Consider the following 7,513-nt stretch of genomic DNA (forward strand, 5'->3'; position numbering starts at 1 on the left):
TGTTATAATGTTGTTTCTTCATCACAAACTTACCTGGAGCTGGGTTTTGTTATATTCACAAGTTTAAAATACAGACCATTCTCAAACAGAAAACACTGATGTCATGTGGTAATACAGGAAGTGCTCCACTGTGTTTCTAAACTCCATACACCTACACTAGGATCATTTGTAAGATTTCAGCCTTGGAATTTCCAGTCTCTACTGAACTAAAGTTAAAAGGTGTAATTGTTAAAGGGAAAGTCCAGAATTTTGGACATAGGGCATTTCCTAGTTAGTCAGAGTGTTGGAGACGTGTGGAGACACTTTTTAAAATATTCCATCCCGTCCTTGTATTTGCAGATCGCTGGTGCTAGGCTAGTGCATGTCAATGGCCATAGTTAGCCTGCCACTAAAAACAGACTTACCCACTCCACAAAACACCTGAAGCAAATCTATTATTACATCAGACTATCGATGTAAATGTCTGTGTTGATAGAATAATTTTAGAAATAAAACTAACCTTGCATCACATGAATTGTCGCATGTTGAGGAACTATTTTCTTAGCAGCAGCAGAATTTTACTTTGGCAGTAAGATAGGTGTTAGGTGATATCAGTCCGCCGCTGCAAAGCTTTCTGTCAGGAAGTACAACTCGCTGCTGCTCAGACATCAATTCTTCAAATGCAAGGTTGGTTTTACTTCTAAAATTGTTCTATCAACACAGACATTCACATCAACAGTCTGGCGTAATAATAGATTTGCTTCGGGTGTTTTGTGGAGTGGTTGTTTAGTGGTAGGGTAACTATGGCCATTGACATGCACTAGCCTAGCACCAGTGACCTCTGCAATGGATGGATTTTTTTTTTCTTTTTATGTGTCTCCACACGTCTCCAGCACGCTAGCTAACTAGGAAATGAGGTCCTTTGTCCAAAATTCTGGACTGTCCCTTTAACTTGAAAACTGAGCATTTTGAGCCTTGGCGATGTACATATTAATAATAGAGGATTACTCAAACATACATACTCTGGAATATTGCATGTAAAGCAATAAGAACTCAACTCCATGGAGACAATTAACTATCTTTTCCCGTTTCTCTCCCACAAAGGTTACACAGTACACCTTTAAACTAACATGAGTGCACTTAAGAAAGCAATTATTTTACATTTTCTATATAGCACGTGTTCCATCACTCATCTGAAAATGCCTAAATGTCAGTTATATATTTGAAAAATTGCCTAAGTGATTCAGTTGTGCAGATAGAGTGGTGCACACATGTTTTTGTGGATTATATAAAGTCCATGTTTGTTTCTTTGAGCCCCACTTTCTTTCATGTGTTGCTCTCCTAATGCAGCAGCTTTGTTCAAGTTCAGAGACTACACTCCATCTGTGTCAGAGCACAGGATTCTTCTGATGCATCAAAGTAGAAAGGGTTTTCCCTTTCTATACATGCATTAAGGCATTTACTTGAGCTTAGTGCAAACCTAAAGATGTGTATGTCAGATGCACTGGTCCTGGTATACTCCACAGTGTATCAAAAAGTTTCACATTTATTTGTGGATAGGAGTAAACGTGAGATAGGAAAGTATAAAGAGAATGTTATAATCTGAATGTTATAATTGTATTTGCCCTCAAATTTAGGACATTTGGGATATTACACCAATCATTTCTGATCCCAATCCTCTTTAGGCCAAAGCAGACAACTCTAAATCAACCAGGACTACACAGACCAACTAATTGTCAAAAACTGTCTAGTAGCTGTCATTATTTGAAGTAAAATGTGTTTGGACACACTGCAGCTTGCCTGCAAAAGAGTGACGGGTAACTTCTGGGTAAATTCTATGACCTGTATGCGATTCTCCCATTTTCCAATGGCAAATAAATGCAAATATTCTATTAATAATAAGAGTACACAGACAGAAAAAAGTCTATATAAACAATAGTATGTGTGTGTGTCTGGTACACTGACCACTGACAGGCACCATCACTTTGGCTGCAGCTCAAAGCCCTGTCTGCTCCTGCCAGTGAATACTAAATCCCCTGCTGTTTAATTAGGCTCACTGTATGTACAGTGTGTGTGCATTACACACTATCTGCTCAGGCTAATTGCAGCTTTTTCAGTCATTTGCATAAACCCTCCAGGAACACAAATGACAAAATGCTGTGCCTTGAGCTTAACTTTACACAGCCCGTTCCAGACAGCTCATTAACAGTTGTAAGTGGTGTTTGGAATAATTCACAGTGGTGCCGGACCTCATGGCTCTCACGTGGACTCCAGTTAAAGGTCTTAATACCTCTGGACCCATGGACTGTCTTCCGTTTGCATGTTAGACAGGAATAAGTATGTGTCAGTCGCTCTTATGGCAGCAGCCATCTGTGTAAAGTCTGAACAGTAATGTGGGCTAATAAAGAGCGCCATCACTCAGCATCTGCCACTGGACTCTTGTCATTCACTCTCTGCATGTGTGCCACACAACAGTCTCTGTCTGCTGATGTTGGGCCAATCTGCTCAAGTTCAGTCCACCACAGAAATGGCACAATATCACATTTTTGTGAAAAAATTTAAACCACAATGACAGAATTCAAATAGTCTGTCAACATTTTCAGGAAATTAAGCTTTCAGAATGAAGAATGAATGTTATAACATAAACAGTCAATCCGGTGTACAAAAATTAAATGCTTCTCGTCTGGAGTCAGTGCTCCCCTGAAAAAGACATTCCTAATCTCAGTGGGATTTTCCTGATTAAATAAAGGTAAATAAATATAATCAAGATAACCAAATAATCTTGAAAACTTTATCCACCATCTTTAGCTGCTGAATTTGCCCACAAACTTTATCACTACGGATAAAGCTGCAATCTCCTCTCAAGGACTTGATGTTGAACATTATACACACCCTTCAGCTCCTAGAAACTGGAAATCTGCAGCTTATAATTAGTCTCTATCAAGTGTTCTGCATGTGTATGCCTTCCTGTAAGTCACTATGCATGGACAAAAATCTTTTATATAATATCTTTTATTAATAGTCCTCATTTGAAAAGCATCTTATAAGTCCTTGAACGCTGAACCTATGGTGCTGGACCGGAGCGCACAGACAGACTCTCCCTGTGCAGTGTTTTGAGTCTCTCTGCCTCATTACATTCTGCACTCTGCTTCTCTCTGTCTGGAGCATCACACCTCCTGTATCACATCATAAATCACACACAGCCTGTGTTCTTCATACAGCTCCAGATAACTCCCTGTGCCACCGCTCACTGCTCTGACAGCAGGTGTCAGAGGCGAGTTCGACTTTTACACAAACTTTGGACTTTGGTAACACTTCGTTTGTGGAAGTTCTCTGAAGCCTTTACATGTCCAAAGTATATTAAAATCATTAATCATGAATTTTGAATGGAATTTTGTTTATGTTTAATTGTTTTGTTGCATTGTATTTATCATATTTATAACTTATAAAGACTATACTGTAGACGGATTATTTGTCTAACAACACAGACGCAGCCTGAGTGCAGGCATGGTTAACATGCAGTTGCAATGTTAGATAATGATGTTTTCAGTGCACTAAAATACTTTATCACTGTGTTATAAAATAAATTATGATGCTAAATTAACATTAGTGAGTGGAATACGTCTTCATGAGTTGTATGCGTTTTAATGCAGGTGAGTACGTAAATGACGAGAAGAAATGTCTCAAACTTCATTAGCCGATCATCCACTCAAACCTGATCGACACAACTAGCCCCACCTACAAGACACTGACATGATCCCAGACAGAACAGTGGCTCTTTCTGCAGGAGACATACACAGTAGAGCATGGGGTAGCATAGACTGATAATCCTTCTATACATATTAGCAAACACAGACAAAAAAAGAAAAAATATAAAATGCATTTAAACAACACATTTTCAGGGGCCTGTGATCAATAGAAGCATGTATGGATCTGTTTAGGTGATTTTCAACAAAAAAGGGAGTGACAAACTGAAAAACAGTTGGCTAATGCTGGCTCATGTTGTAGCTGTTTATGGTCAGATTGTGATCAAATGAAGCTTAGATTAAAGTCTAACTTGAGTGACAGAGTTTCTAACAGAGTAGTGCTTGCACTTAGCTTCACAGCCCCAGGGAATGTTGATGGCATCAGATGCAAAGTATCAAGACATGCTTTTGTTTTGTTCTACTGAGCGCTCGCTCTTGAGCTCATTCCTGAACTCTGAAGTCTGCTCCAGACCTCTAAGTACACGTTGTAAAAGTAGAGAAGTAGCACATTTTGAGTTGCCCTGTATTCCACTGATAAGCCAGGCTCTGTGCCAGCCTCACAAGATGGATTCTCGATAATTTACTGAATGTCTTTTCTGCTTTTTTCACCCATTTTACACTGCCCTATCCAAGAAAGCCTGTGGGCCAAAATTCTTAAAAAAATCTTTAATATTATAAAATGCTCAACATCGACAATTTCACGTTTAATTCAGTCACTCCCCATATGTGCTGAGGTAAACTATTTACATAACACATTTGTCCTGAGTGATGAAAATGATGCAAAGTGTGTCATCCATCCAACCCTAACCTCTGAGCCACTGGTCTCTCCAATTTAAAAAAGTTTTTAACAAGAACAACAACATTTACTTTCCCACTGGAATCACTGGGTTAATGTTCCAACTCTTGTTAAAGTCTTGGGTGCCCTGTAGTTTTTCTTGAGCAGATTTGCTTGGTCAAGCTAACAGCCCGTGCAGGACACTTCCACCTGCTTGTTGTCTAAAGATCAGCGGTGCCTGAAATGAGCTAAAAAGCCTCACCTCGGTAGGACACTTTTCGAATATGTGTCACTTGAGTAAACACAGATTCTGCGTGTGCTGTCTGCTTCTCTGATAAATGTTGGAACACATGGGAGTTTTTTCACTCAAGTACCCCAGACCCTGACAAGACTGCAGACGCATGTTGTCTCTCTCCACAAATCTGAATTGCATATTAGCACCCACCAGGAGACAGCTGCTGCATGGAGGGCCTTCTGCTCGCTCCTCACAGCTCCTCAGGTCCACGTAATTAGACAAAACTTCTGCCCTCGGATCTTGAAATGTAAATTTGTTTTTCTGCGGAGTCAATTAATATCTACAGTTAGTGTGGACACAGGGAAATCCTTTGGAGAAGTACTTCACGATGCCGTGCAAGTGGACTCTCAATAACGGAAGAACTCAGAGGTGCTATGAATTCTGACGGAAAGAACAATGTGCTGCTTATATGTTTGTAGAGGAGAGGAGACGAGGGCTACTGTTAAGTCATTTTTACTGTTTGGTGATGCAATGATGCTGCAATCTGTGCAATGTAATGTTTCTCCAATGGTCAATTCGCATCATTCCATATTATTTAAAGCCACAGTATGTCACTTTTTAGCCAAAATATACTAAAACCACATGTTCTTACTGTGCGCGGGCTTGCATCTCCACAAACTTGACTCTTATTTGGTCTGGAGAAGGCTATGCACCGGCTTGTTTCCATGGAAATAATGTTCCTTTGGCTATACTTCATCCATATAATTCACATAAAACATATCTACTGTAATCTATCTCCGTGCACAATGTTCCAGACTATGACTTTAACTTTCTATTTCCCTGGAATCATGTAAGCGTCATTCCACCACCAGAATGTTACTTGAACGTTATTATGGCAACATTTAGACTGGTAATTTTGTTTTGCAATGAATACAACATAATTTTAATTTTAGTAATTTTGGTTAATGCAATAATTTCCACCACTTGTAGAAAGTGCAATTTTAATAGAACTGAATTTTAATTTGTCACCATAGCCACAGGCAGAGATGAGGCTTACAGAGTGGAAATGAAATTCTTTGTTCCATAATTTCATCATCTTGCTGCTAAGTGTGAGTAAAACGCAAGAGTTAATTATTAATTTGAAAAAAAGTTAATGTCTTCGCAGATACTTTTAAGCAGATGTTCAATCAACTGCAATATTCTACGTGATTCAGTTAACAATTCTACTGAAAAGGTTGTTTCTGAGGAGCTATTTATGTTGGATAGACGGCAGTGGTGGCTGAGGGGCTACTCTCAACTCACAGCAAGTAGGTGCCAGGTCTGACGCCTGTGTGGAGGTTTGCACGTTTCTTTTCAATGTCTGGGTGGTTTTTATCTGGGCAATCTGGCTTCCTCATCAACCACAAAATATGAGCAATAGTTAAAGTGTGTAGGGCAGTTGTTTTTTGTTTTTTAATGATCATCTAATTTTGACTTAATCTGGTGGGATAACACCTGTTGTAAATATAAATTATGGTTTTACACCAACCGAGAAGTAGTTTGTGAACCACATATAAAAAATATTGTGAAAATTACAGGAAGAAGAGATTTCTGTTTTAGAGAGTTACACACTGATGGCATCATACTGGGAGAATTCGGTCCAAAATGTATGCACAATTTACACTTACAAAATACATTTTTCTGATACTTTAAACATAAATTCAACTAAATAAAGGTCTTTTTAAATATTTTTATTTGTCAAATAATTGCTAGGTAACATGTATGGAATTCCCTAGTGTGAAGCTATGATTTCCTAGTCTAATTCATCAGCTGGTTTCAATTTGTAGAAACCGTCTGACTCAGCAGCATTAGAATTCGTTCGCTCTACACTAGGTGGGTACTTTTTTTCATTTAACCAATCGCTGCTATTTGGTCGTGATGTATGTAATGTGCCACTAACGGGGCTAACTGCCTTAGAAAGAAGGGTAATAACTTCTTTCCCCTTGATAAAATTTACAGAACATTCTCATTGTTTTGGCTTTAAATCCTCAATCTCGGGAATCGTCGCCAACACAGAATATATGGCTCTTCGCTGATTGGCTGGTGCCTGGACTTGCACTTCCGGGCTTGCAAACCATCTAGTGCAGGGGTCGGCAAGCCAAAATGCTCAAAGAGCCATATTGGCCCAAAAATACAAAAACCACACCTGCCTGGAGCCGCAAAAAATGAAAAGCCTTATATAAGCCTAATATGAAGGCAACATAGGCTGTCAGTATATTAGCTGTATAAGCCTACTATTAAAATGACTAAGTAGGCTACAAATACAAAATGAGCTTTCATGATTACACAAACCCCTTTTGCGACCCTCTCATACTCAGTGCGCCATCTGTAGCCACTGAAATCAGGTGGTTAGTGTTTATTCCTTTGTCATTTAGGCCCTGTTTACATGTACAGGTATTTTTAAAAACGGAGACACTTCCCTTCGTTTGTTCACATCGTTTACACGAAAACGGCGAATTCACCTCTGAAAACGAATCTTTCTAAAAACTCTGGCTAGAGTGGAGATTTTGGAAAACTCCGGTTTCACGTTTGCGTGTAAACTGAGATAAACGGAGTGTTAGGAGCTGACGCGCTGAAAGTGCGACCGACGTTTACCTGTTGCTTTGACGACGATGACAGAAGCATTCAGAGTAGCAGTCGCATTTCTTCTGATCGTGCATAGGAGCACTCATAAAACAGCAGCATGTACAACTTTGTACGCAACTCACCGCACCACACCGCTCGGAGCAGAAGCTCTGA

The sequence above is a fragment of the Boleophthalmus pectinirostris genome, unplaced genomic scaffold (assembly GCF_026225935.1).
Source record: "Boleophthalmus pectinirostris isolate CB_2022bp ecotype Guang Dong unplaced genomic scaffold, ASM2622593v1 HiC_scaffold_2, whole genome shotgun sequence".
NCBI classification, from domain to species: Eukaryota; Metazoa; Chordata; class Actinopteri; order Gobiiformes; family Gobiidae; genus Boleophthalmus; species Boleophthalmus pectinirostris.